The following is a 13629-nucleotide window of genomic DNA, read 5'->3' as shown; positions in this document are numbered from 1 at the left end:
GGTACAGCTACTAAATCAGTCAAAATATCGGGTTTCGGTATTCTTTTTTTGGTAATTGCTAGAACGTAAGTACTATTAACGAAATTAACGTTGAATTTTATCTTTACTTGTCTTCATTATTTCACTTTAATTATTATCATCTACTGTCTCTGATCATTGATTTAGGACTACTCAAAATTTTCGCCGTTTTTCCTTTTTCACCTTTTGTGATAGCAGTTTAATAACAAGATTCTTACATAATAAAAAAAACATAAACCAAAAAACATAATAAAAATCTTCAGTAATACCAAGAATAACTCGCATTTGAACTAAACGTAAAGGAATAATTCAAACCTTAATGAAACATTAGAAGATGTACAGATACAACAATTAATTATTCGAAATGTCAATCAACAATTATAAGTAAAATCACACCAACATTACAGTTAGTATTGCATTGTGTCTATGAAACCACAAATATCTAACTTAGCAAGTTCTACAAATACATAATGCGATACGGAATAATACCAAAAATAGAAGGTTACACTCGCTAAGGACCATCAGTCGAGAGAACACGCAAGGGAAGACTCGTGAGATCAGTTCCAACAAAACCACGAACGCATGGGACTACGCTCGACATGACCCTGGACTCATTCGACCAAGACATAATCTGAAGACAAAAATCTGAAGATAAAGAGTTTGTCCAGTAACAAAATAATTCTATAATGTCTGGCAATTACAAATGCCAGTTTTATTGTTACATAAACATCGATTTAATCAGATTATGATATATGTACTATTATGTATAACTATGATCATTATAAGGAAGTTTAATTTATTATTTGCAGTTTGTTTTATCAATAGTTTTATAATTAAGGATATTCATTTTTTTATCAGAAATAGGTAAGTACCCAGATACTTTTAAATGGAGCAGCAAGGTATGAAAGGAAAACCATAGAATCAAAAAAGGAACTAGTAAAGGAGTGCATAAAGGAAAGAGAGGGAAACTGGGGAAATGGCCAAGAAGGGAAAAGAGCAAGAAAGAGAAAGAAGGGACTAGAAGAGGTGAGAAATTGAGGGACACAGATGAAAGCAAGAGAAGAGCAAGAAAGGATGACAGCAGACCAAATTATAGAAGAAAGAAGAAAGAGAGAAGCAGAAGAGAGGGGGGAAAGGATAAGGGAATCTAAATATAACATACATTACAGAAAAATCGCCAAAGATGAGTTACCAAAATACTTAGAAGGGAGGATGAAGTGGAAGGACAGAAAAATATTAGCAAGATTCAGATGTGAAAACGAGACCAAAGCAAGGGAATACTGGAAAGAAGAGGGAGAAAACAGATGCAGACTATGTAAAAGGAAAGAAGAAGACCTGAGACATGTAATAGAAGAATGCGAAATAACGGGTGGACCAAAGGACATAGAAAAAACACTAAATGAGACTGGAGAAGGACTAACAGAACTAAAAACAATAATGGAGAAGAGAAGGGCAGTGCAAGACGGGGAGGAACGACAATAAGGAAGCACAGCAAGGAGGCAAAAGCCTAACAGTTGCAATAGTTTTTAGTTATTAGTTTTTAGTTTTTAGAGATAGAATAATTAAGGCAGTGCAATATAATAGAGCGGATAAGAGTGGAGGTAGTAGATATATAAGAAGCGAAATAGGTAAAAGAGGTGTAAAACCGAAAGCTCATCCAAAGCCGAAAGGCACGGACTAAGCAATAATAAATAGATACTTTTAAATGATACTGTACATGCTATTGTGCTTCTCTTCCTATCTCTTAATAACTAAGTTTGCCATTGAATTTACAACGTGGTTTCACTCAACGAAAGACACAGATGTACTTTTATCTTTTATAATGACAGCATTAACGTTGACGGTTACATAATTTGGAACCCATTAAATTGGCACAATTCTGGTGTCCTTTTGTGTTCCTCCCTTGGTTCCAGGACTTGCTCTGTTATACCGTTACCTTTTTCTGTCTGACTTCCTAAAAATTTATTTTGTTTCTGAATTGTTTTAAATTGAATGAAAAATATGAACGTTTTCGAAAGCTTTGATAACATATTGTTGATATTATATAGTTGCGTCATACAATTGAAATAAATCGCAGAATACTAAATTTATTAGATGCAATAGAGAAAAACATTTTTTCATTTTTGTGCATGTACGAAATATGTATCTATAACGCTTTCTCTCTTTTTGTTGTATTAAATTGCATGCTTTGATATTATTATATTTTATATACTACGTACAACTCCATTAAATCACTTAAAATATGGATATTTCACGAAATATTTTCAGCTTGCTGCTAATTTTTCAAAAAATATTTATAGAATATCTACAAAATATCTGTAACAATATATTATATTATTTAATTTTTCTGTGTCCCACATTTCTTTCTGCTTTTATTGACAACGGGAAGAGAATAATGACTTATTTCAAATGTATGTGTTGGTATTATTTGAATTTCCTTTTTATTAAATACATCGCATAAAACAGCTAACAGAATTGAGTGTATTTGGTATTTTAAATGATATTAAAACCGTAATAAAATATTGTATTAAATCGAGGAGTAAAAATTCAATTTTTCCATCGTCTACTTAATCTGGCACCTCAAAAACAAAAACCTAACGTGCCCATAGTATGATTTGATAGCACTTCTACGTCTTTGAACTAGTGAGTACGTAACGGAGAACGTCTGATAAAGTTATGAATTATGATGCATTGGCCTTCGAAGCTCGTCGAGGTCGTTCAACATGGGATAGGTCAGTTGCTAGCTCTAACTCATTCTAACGGAGGCCGCGTACCATTCCCGCCGCCAATCCTACGTGAAGCGGAAATATAATGGCGTCGGTTTGATTCGGAACCTGAGGAGCACAGCTCCGTGCGCGGCAAACGTTACGAAACTGCTCAAAAGTAGATAAATCGAAGAAGCTGGTGAGAAATTTGCTACTGATACATTATAGAGATGCTATTAGGAAAAATGAAGAGCAATGAAAGCACGAATGATACATTCAGAACGTTTTAATGGACTCCGGTTTCTCTGAAGATTTTGAATACAGTCATCAATGAGAATTATTTAATCCGACGTTACATTACGCTGATTTAGTTTTTAATTACATTGAATTATTGAGATTAAATAAAAAGTTTTATTGCGTAAATTAATAATTTTGTAAAGTTACGGTAATCTTGATAGTCCGAATTAATAATTACACACGCTGTTCAATGGATCCCTATGCAGTTATGAAAAATTTTTAACTACAAACATACACAGAATGCACGTAATATGCACAAATATATAAATATCCAAAGTGTAGTATTTATTGGTTATGGGTAAAAATATAAATATCCATAAACATTCCCAATCTATTGAGACAAATCTTCAAAAAAAGTTGAGGACACAAATATATATATATGTTAAGAAAAATTGTTTCTTCGAGTTCTTCGAAATTGTTCTGCGAAAACACACATGTACAACGTTTTTAACGAAAGGACATCAAAAGAAATTATGTATGTATGTTACCACGACGAAGACATTGTGAAAGAAATAAAATGTGTCACGCCCCGTGGTACATCGAGAAATTCGTCTGAGATCATCGGTTTATATAAAACTCCATTGACAAAGCGGCGTTTATACACAAGTATCAGGTCAACGCGCGACGACCGCAATTTTAAGTTTCACACCCGAGCTCAGACGCTGTATTAAGCAAATCCATATCAGGGAAGTGATGAAATGCTCACTTCTTCGTATTTTGCACGTGGGAGTTAATGCCCGTATGCGGTGAAAGGACTCTTGGCAAATATATGTTGCTTTACCTCGAAATAATTTCTAGCATATTTTCTTTGTGAAGAATATCGATTATGGAGGATAGTAAAATTTCATAATGAAGCATATACATGTTTTTAGATAATCTGATTGAGGTACTCATTTCTTACGTTTAATATAACAGATATAACTGTATTGATATTGAAGTATATTAGTATTGTATCGATGAGGACAGAATAATCTTATTTAGCTTCTACTTATTATTAGAATATTTTCTGCTTCAAATCTTTTTTATAAGTTACTCGTTTAAAAAGCTTCTTTTGAAAGTTTCTAATGTAAACTTTTAAAAAGCTTCTAACAAATAACTTTTCTTATTGATAAACTCAAATAATTTTCTATTTTAACATATTATTTTTAAAATTGCTTTTAAACATGTCAGTCACTACTCAATACCTGAGAAACTTTCAGACATTAATGTATAATGCATTCGAAATACATACAAATCAAACTCTAAGCCAAAACTACGAGAGTAGACGAGAAGTCAAAGGAATGTTTCACAATTTTGAGAGACAGAGTAATAGTGAAGCGAATCGTATGCGGAATGGTGAACCAAACGTTTATTTACACATAAAAAGTTATCCTATTGCGCCGAGAAAGTTTGTAATTGATTTTGCAGAGCGTCGCTGACTCCAACGCTGAAACCTTCCAATCTTGAATTATTGAGCTTGAAAGATACCTAAGCATCGTGAGTAGATTTAAGCTCTTTTCCTTACTATTTCATTTACTATATCAATATTAAAATTGAAAATTATAGGTGCAATTATTAAACGTTATAAAACTGTATCAAGATACATGCACGAATATGCACATATTGTTCATTATTGAAAGCGTAAAATCAAAATTCTCCGATACTTTCCGCTCAGTCCACGTTCAACTAACACTACATACATCACTCGTGAAAACATAAAGGGTAACTTCCAAAAGATGCCTTACATTCTCAATTAATTGGACGCCATTAACGAAAAACGTTTGACAATACGAAAATTCAAAATAAGCTTGAAACTTTACAGAAATGTTACTTTAAGTGATACTAAAATATCATCAATATCAATCAATTTTGTTTTATTAAAGGAACAGTCGTGAATGACTATGTACAAAACATTGAAAAAGACTTACACTGTTTCGTAAATATTCTCAGTAATATGGCAAATTGTAATTCATTTAAGTGGGTAATTCCATCCCTAAGATCGTTTCTTTATTGAATCAAAAGATGATTGTTTGAATTATGTTCTTATATGAATTGTATTAGCGTTACTTAAATTATACACCGTGGCCCCAAATTAAATTGAAGATTTCTAAACATTCATAATTCAACATATCTATATATCGAAAAGGACATAAATTCAAAGTTGTATATTTCTTGATATCAGTATCCTGATAACAAAATTCTTGAAAAACACTAGTTTTTACGAAATGTACCCTCGCTAACCTTAATTTTTCGAAACTCCACCTCCACGAAAAACGAGGAAGAAAACGAAGACATTCTATCAAATTACCTTTTTCTTTTATTCTCATTTACTCTTAAAGTTGTAGATTAGCTCCCAGGGTCGCGAATTAGTCACAGAAACGTATAGTTCCATACTTTACTTAGACGCGAGAGTTCAGAGTGCTTAAAGCTCCTGAAAATGCCGAGGTAAGTCTTTCCGGCCCGCCTTTCGCGTGCACCTTTCTGTCTCTCGTTTTTCCCTCCTTTTTTGTCAGCTTACCTGAGCGGGTAATTAAGACGTTCTTCCAGTGTGAACCCGGGAAACCCGTGAATACCGAAATTATTCTTCGCTGTAGCGTGCGCACACAAGACGAAACTTGATGTCGTGAAATACACCGACACCTGTGCAATGAAAAACTCAAACGATCCACCGAGCCCGGTAAATGCCCTCGAAGAAGAGACTTAACTTCGTCTGAGTTCCGCTTTAACCCTTTTTTCACCTAAGAAGATGAGGAAGTTATTCCAACTTTGAGCGACAGCTTATTTCATATTGGGATTAAAGGATTGAGAGATATACTAAAATTATTTTGTATTGAAAGCTTTTTTAACGAAGAAATATTTGGTAATGTGCAAACAAAATTGAAATTATTATTTGCCTTTTTTATTTTACATTTGAAGATTACGTGATAGAAATATCATGGATCTGTTTTTACTGATTTCTTAAGTTTTATGCCACTTGTCGGCTGAAAGGAAATACTTCAACGTGATACAATTAGAAAGTGGATCAATTTGTCAGATGCAAAGATATAAGTCTTGTGAAAATAGATAATAGATATGTACATGCATGAAATATTACGCAGAACTCACGGCATAATTGATACTGTCACTATAACTGTTTCTTAAATGTTCAAGAGGATGAGAGAACGACATATCTAATCCGAAACTCAAATAAAAATACGAATCTGTTCATATGAAATTAATTAATAGCGTAGAAAATTTTCAAAAATATAATATTATATTCTCCTCCTGTGGTCATCGTTTTAAAGAATATATCAATAATTACAAAATTTCACAAATTTCCACTGCTACTCTTCCCTCGTTCGAATCCCATTTCCCATTTCCAGCAATTTACCCTTCGAAAAGGAGCAGCAAACATTCATTCTCCTAAAACCCTTCCCAGTATTTACGCAAGAAAGGAGAAAGAGAAGAGGTAAGCCCATCCGTCTACAAAGAAACTTATCAACGTGGCCGATAATAAAAATCTCTCGGCTCGGAGGATCGACAAGAATTCAGGTCTGATCCGTGGGTTCTCGCGCGAGAAGAGAGACGCGCAAAAGGAAAACGTTAACACATCCCCCGAGTTAATTTTGCGGTAGGGCGTGGATCCGGGAAAGGGTGAGCGTCTCTCTGCGAAGTTGAAAACGCTTTCCAAGTATCTGTCGGTTGAAAGTATAGACTTTCCACATTCGTAACACTTGCCACGGTTTACTTGATTTAAGAGGCCGGGTTCGTTAGCCAAACATGTAATTAAGGCCGAATCGGAAATACTTTCGCGGTGCAAGAACCGGAGAAATCGATTCTATGGACACAATTCGTACGCAGCTGCGATCCAGTTCCAGATTTTATGGAATGTTTGCGCCACCGACGAGTTTCAGTCTATCGGAAGTGCGAACTTTGCACAGCTTTTCGCGTAGATTCGAGAACAATTATATCACCATCGACGCTCCGTTCCGGCGATTCGGTGTTCCATCATTGTGGCCTTTCATTCCTGGTTTTATGATAATGAATGGACACGGTTCAGGATGGAGAAATGGTGAAAAGATTGGTAAATGCATGAGAGGAGAATTCATCGACCGTATTCTCTTTACTCTCAATTTTATGAAGCGAGAATGTCTTTGTACTCTTGTTAACCATGCCACGATGAGGTTTTGGAAAACGAAAGATGTTAGATTTTAGCAGATGGAATAAGATTTTAAGCTTGAGTGAATACTCGAATCATATCTTAAATGTCATGTGTAACGCAATAATTAATACTTATTTGTCATAAACAATTAAAAGTATGTGTTTTTTTTCATCTAATACCAGAAATACAGAAAATCTTGGGGGCAAAGAGATAATTATATTCTAAATCGTTCATTCTGAACTCTCCGTTATTTTCTAATATCTCGAAGCCTTAAAGATTATTAATTATTCCTTAACATATTTTATCCCGTATTCCTTGCTTCTTGCTACTTAACAAAATTCATTTTTTATTGACATCCCTTATCATACATTCCTTATATTCCTCAACAAACATTATCCCTTACTTAATTCTTTAATAAATAATCCTCCAAGCACCACATACGAGATACAAACATCAACTTTTCACTTTCAATATCACTTTCCTGAAAAAAAGTAAAATAACGTGCTATATATCGTGCGAACAAAAGAAAAAAGAGATGAGCGAACGCATTGACCTTGTTCCAACGACGGCGACAATAAAATATCGATTTCATCGTCTACACGTCTCGCGGCCAACTCGCGAACGAAGAGGCGTCGATAATAATTTTCGCTGTTCGATTACGCCAATTATCGAAGAGAAACCCGTCGATCCAAGACGATCCATTTTCCTGATTCCATAATTCGTTTAAAAGCAACTTCACCTCCTTTCCACGGAGTGTTCCCTGTTATGAAACGTGGCCGTGAAACGAAACAGCGAAACAGCAAAAGACGGCAAAAGAAAGAATCGTTCCAGGTGGAAACGATTAAAGCCGGCAACAAAGCCACGCCGACGGGCGATTGAGAGTAATTCGTTCGTTCCTCCATTGTAAGCGGTCACGCCACGCCGGCGAATCCATTGCAAAAGTTTAATTAAACCTCGACAAGGGGTGGCAGAGGGTGTCGTCCTTCAACAACCCTGATCCTTCGTACGTATACGCGACTTCACCAAGCTTTTTACAAGCCGAGGTGATCGACGGTTTGGATGGTTCTGAAGAACTCGATATGGAGAAACGAATCCCTTGAGTAACAACTGAAAGCTCATCTCGCCAATAAAATACAACGTGACGTCTTTTTCCCAGGAAAAGTTATTGATCTCCGCTGGATACGGGAAAGATGTTTTACGAGAGAATTTTAATCGTAACGTGACACCCATTCAATGATATTGATATTGAAATTTAAGAAACTCTGTTGAGAAACTGGAAGAAAGAATTATTGCGTTTTTTGAAAATATTTACAACATGTATATTATTATAGTGGGCACAATTGAGATAAAAAATTAAAGTCAAAATTAACGCTTTGACGATCTGATAATATATAGATAATATGAAGAACATTTTTCGTCTTTTATAACTGAGCAATTTTAAAATTCAACATGAATTTGAATTAATTTTAAACTATTTTCCCATTTGACTGTAGCTGAATATTAAATATATCTTTTGAATCAATTTGTTGAACATTTGAAAGATGTTAATAGTTACCCAGAGAAAATCATGACCATTTTGCATTTTTTAATTAATATTATGTGGACACTTTGTATAAAAGAACATTTTTAACAATATAACTTAATGATCTTAAAATAATTCTATTGATATTCAGAGATCAATCACCGACACTATCTTGAAGCCATTAATCAAACCTTTCGTGGAAAGATAAAAAAAGATTCATTACCGAAAAACCACTTACATAGAAAACAAATTACAGAACATCCGCAAATTACAGACCGGAAGGAACTCCTTAAATAATACACGTGACTTCTACGAGCACATTGCAATTTCTCGCATAGACTTTGAATGCTTTATCATACGAACGCAATATCAGAAAAACCTTTTCGCCTAACGTAGGAATACGAGAATTCAAATTAAATACATTCGATGAAAGTTGCATCACTTGTATTCTTCTATACGTTCGAACATATGTGTTAATAATCGAACGAGTTACTTTGATAGATGTAAACAGGATTAATTAATTAACATGCAAGGACGCCAACACGAAATCATCAACGTTTGTCGATAACAGGAACTTTTACCGTGAAATATTATTACTAAAGTGCGGATTTTTATGCGTTTATCTAAAACTTAAAGATGCAAAAATAAGTAGAGTATATATAATATGCAAAAAATATATAAAACATCTGAAGTATAATATACATCATAATATTAAAGATTACAATATAATATTAAAAAATAATAAAGTACCTAAAGTATACTCGTTATAATATTTGAGAAATAAAATATGAATTTGTATAAAAATCCGCAGTCTAATTATAACATATCTAATTGTACGAATAGAAAAGGAGCAATGTGAAGAACCGACGATTTGTCGTGCAATTAGCAGGCCCTTTCTCCGCTCTTTTCTCAACACCGCGATTTCTCGTTTCCGGTCGTCGATCGTGATCTGCTCGAGGCTACTTTTAAGTTTAAATGTATCTGAGACACAAAGAGCGAGATCCACTGAGAAGTTTCAGTTAGCTGTGAACGAACGTGCAAAGCGACCAGAGCGTAATTAACCTTCCCTCGCGTTGGCCGGCCATCCGACCAAAGAAATTACGAAATTAGTTCAACTTCTTCCTCTCAGTGGCTATGGAGCTCGCATAATGGTCATGTGAGAAAATGTAGCGCATTTCTTCGTATCGTTAACGGTTTTTACCGTGAATGGATATTTCCATCTTTCGAGAGACGAGGGTGGATTTCATTTCTTCGATAAAAAGTTTTTGCGATCAGAAAGTTCTCATTACTTCTATATTGCAAATGGCTCTTTCTTGATTGATGGTTTGTAGTTTTTTGGTGCATCGTAAAATCGATTATTGGATTTCGAATTAAGGTCGTTTTTGCGATTTTGAGATAACAATATTTGTCATCATATTGATCTTTTTATGCAGATTAAAGTAAAGAAACGCTTTAAGACGAAAATTTAAATAAATGTACAAACATGTACGAGAACGAACGAAATGTAAATCTCTATTTAGTTTACATCTCTTTATTTCTGTCTAATAATTATGATTAATTATATGAGAAGAAAGTATGTTTACTTAATGACAACATTAAATTGCGAGAATTAATTTAGCTTTGAGATGGTGTTTCATTTGACATAACTTTTTGTGAAGAAAACGATGGTTCTGCGAAATGTTGAAAAATTCAAAGATCGCGGAAAAAGTGGAACTTGCGTTCATAAAAGTATAAATGTAACCATTCACAATCAACCGACTTTGATTAGCAGATATGAAAAAATTTGAGTTTGTTAATGTCGACATTAAATTGCAAGAATTAATTTAATTTCGCAATGGTATTTCATCAGATTTTTTGTGTAAAAGACGATGTTTCCATGGAATGTCGAAGAATCCAGGGATCACGAAGAAAGAACAATAGTATTAAGCGAGAAGATTGCATTGAAATTTTCTTAAGGACTTACTGATTTTAAATCGTTACCTTGGATCCCTCTGTTACCTTCATTGTTAACTTTTATTCTTTGTTCGTTGGAAGTTACTTCAATGAACCGTTCGTGAATAAAATATACCATATCTTTTCGAAGATACTGTTACTTTCCTTTAATTAAGGGAAATTATGAAGATTTATTGCCAATCTCCATTATGAAACTTCCAATTAAAACGTTACCTGTTCGCCATTCTATCTTCGATACCGTAGAAAGAGAAATATTTTCTATATCATTAAATACATATATTCAAACATATGTAACTGTGTGATATTTGTAAATTAATATTTTCTTTGTACGTTTATGTCTCTATAGTATTAGCAAAACAATCTTATATTCCCATTCTTTTTACTCTCTTCATTTCTACATTTTCATCGTACAAATATCTTTATCTCATACTGTACGCACACTTATACTTGGAATAAACCCTATGATATATAAAAGGTTGAGTAAACTAAATTCCTATCATACCTGAACACTTAGAAACACTATTGACGGAGTACCTCACGAATAGCGTGTGTTCGACTTTATCGCCTAATTCTCGGTATCGTTCTCTATATATAAGCGCTGTGTGTCACGCCAAAAATCTGCAGATCGACAAACAAGAGATTTTATATAGCACCTCTACTACACGATTTCATTGACAGAATTAAGGTTAAGGTTTTGATCCAATAATTTCTTCGTTTTTAGATCTTCCGTTTTATCGTTTGGGTATATATTCCTATGACTCGCATTAAAATAGTTCACATTTATGTGAAACATAATTCATGATATTACATCAATTATTTAATTTAGAAAAGTAATATCATATTTCCATCAACTTTAATTGAGGCTAGTATCAGTTACATCTGATCTTTTATTGATCATAGCTGTATTAATATTTCATTATATTATATCTATCGGTCGACATATATACCGAAAACATTTTCTATAAATATCTGGCTTAATACCATACAATTTTTAAGTAAAAAAAACTCTTAATATTGAAAGATCTCATAAATTTCTATTTGCTGTTTTAGGCTACTCACGTTCAATATCCGCCTTAACTTTTTCTTACAAAGTATGAAGTAATCGTAATATTCACGTACAACCTCGTTAATTCTCTTCCCATAAACGAGCTCTTTCAAAACAAATATATAACGGAATATCATGATACGCAATTAAACTGATTTTTAAAAGTCAATATGTAATAATAAAAGCGACATATATAATTGACGAAACCTGTAGAATTATTTTGTTACTTAATCTACATTTTATAATTTTTGCATTGCAAGTTAATATAATGAGTTATTACAACTTCCATATACATTTTCAAATTAATTTCAAATCTTACCAACATACATTACCTTACAATACCAACAAAATTTCGATATGTTTTACATAACGCATATAATATGGACGTAACAATTTCGCAAGTCACTGTATTATTGCATTGATCTACTAATATGGGCCACTCTAAACCCAACCCGTATCGGTACTCCAAGGGTTAATGTGAATACCTGTATCCGTGATACAACTTTCAAACGAAAGGGACGGTCCCCCGTTGTTCCATAAATTGTTTTTACGGTGGCCGGCCACATGCATCGTGGCCCAACGCAGAAATTTATCTTTTCCTTGTAACAACGCCGAGGCCAGACAACGTAATGGAATTTTTTCATCAACGGGCTTTCCCACTGACACGCTACTCCTAAAGCCCCCTTCATACCCCTTATCAGGTCTTCTCCGACGTCGTGACGGCGGAGAGCTACGATTTTCACCGGGGATTGCATCGTCGACGAGACAACCAGTGGAGGGGAGAAAGAAGAAAATTTCATTTCGAGCCATGGCCGAGAAGAAGAAGGAAAGAAAGAAAGAAAAAGGAATTCTTCATTCGCTAAGGAACCGTAGTAATCGAATAGCCAGTGGAGCTTTTGTCGATGTAACCGGAATACTCGCAAGAGCCAACGATCGATGAAAAGCAAAAATGACCAATGGTCCATTGGCCGCGGCACCGATATCGGATTGACGTCTTCGTGAGTGGTCGTCTAATGAGATGCGGAAACGATAGGACAATCAATTAATCAAGTTGCCTCTCTCGAGAAGATTAATGCGTATATACGAACCGTGGATGAGGGAAATTGATGCGCCGGATCTTTGCGGAAGAATGGAAACATGGTAAACTGTGACGCATCGATGGGAGCAATTAGATCGTCCAGTTGGATAACATTGGGAAAATAAATTGATTACCGAAGACCAGAGTTACCTGATTTTAAAGGAAAACTCGGATTTTATTGAATATACTGCTTTGTTTAAAGTAATGGGAATTTTTAGAGGATTTAAGAGATTGTTAGAAAAGAGAAAATTGTTAATTCATGATACATTATTTAATGATTCTTTGAAATAATCTTAAAAGGAGTAATAACTTTCTTTTATTGTATTAATATTTTTGACAGAGCTCACAGTGCAGCACACGTAAAATTTGAGCATTAGAACCCCGAATGAAAGATCGAAAAAGTACAAACAAAATATTTACAATTTGAAAAATAACAGCATCAGAGGTTACGAAATTCTTAGAGTATCGAAAGTATCGCAAGTCCAAAACGTCTTATAGTGTTACGAAAGTATACAGAATTCTAAAGTCTTTAGAGAATTTGAGAAACTCCTTCGATACCAACAATATCACACACTTTAAGCGATGTACAAACTAATAATGTTACAAATAACAGAAAATTTGATAAGTTCCACATCTGTGATCAACGTTCAACCATATTTGAACAGAGAATGTACAGAACATAGAAGTACATATTTTCTAGATTTACTTAAAACAATTAGTAACATATAGGCGTGTGTAGTATGTTTTTCTATTTAATAATTACACACTGTATCTATTTCCTTCATTTATTTGTACAATATGTATAAAAAAAAGTAATTTGGGCACTGTATTACAATTTGAAGTCACTGTATTCCTAAGAAATATTATTTAATAGAACTTTAGGATCAAGGC

At 34.0% G+C, this 13629-nt stretch overlaps 1 protein-coding gene across 3 annotated transcripts in view; it reads right to left on the bottom strand.

The window, feature by feature from the left end:
- The window catches only part of LOC122568823, a 77233-nt gene that overhangs the window by 52582 nt on the left and 11022 nt on the right, over positions 1 to 13629 (bottom strand). The window lies entirely within an intron of this gene.

Source organism: Bombus pyrosoma, linkage group LG6 (genome assembly GCF_014825855.1).
Source record: "Bombus pyrosoma isolate SC7728 linkage group LG6, ASM1482585v1, whole genome shotgun sequence".
Taxonomy (NCBI): Eukaryota; Metazoa; Arthropoda; class Insecta; order Hymenoptera; family Apidae; genus Bombus; species Bombus pyrosoma.
The sequence above is the reverse complement of the archived record's forward strand: the minus strand, read 5'-3'. Positions and strand labels throughout refer to the sequence as shown.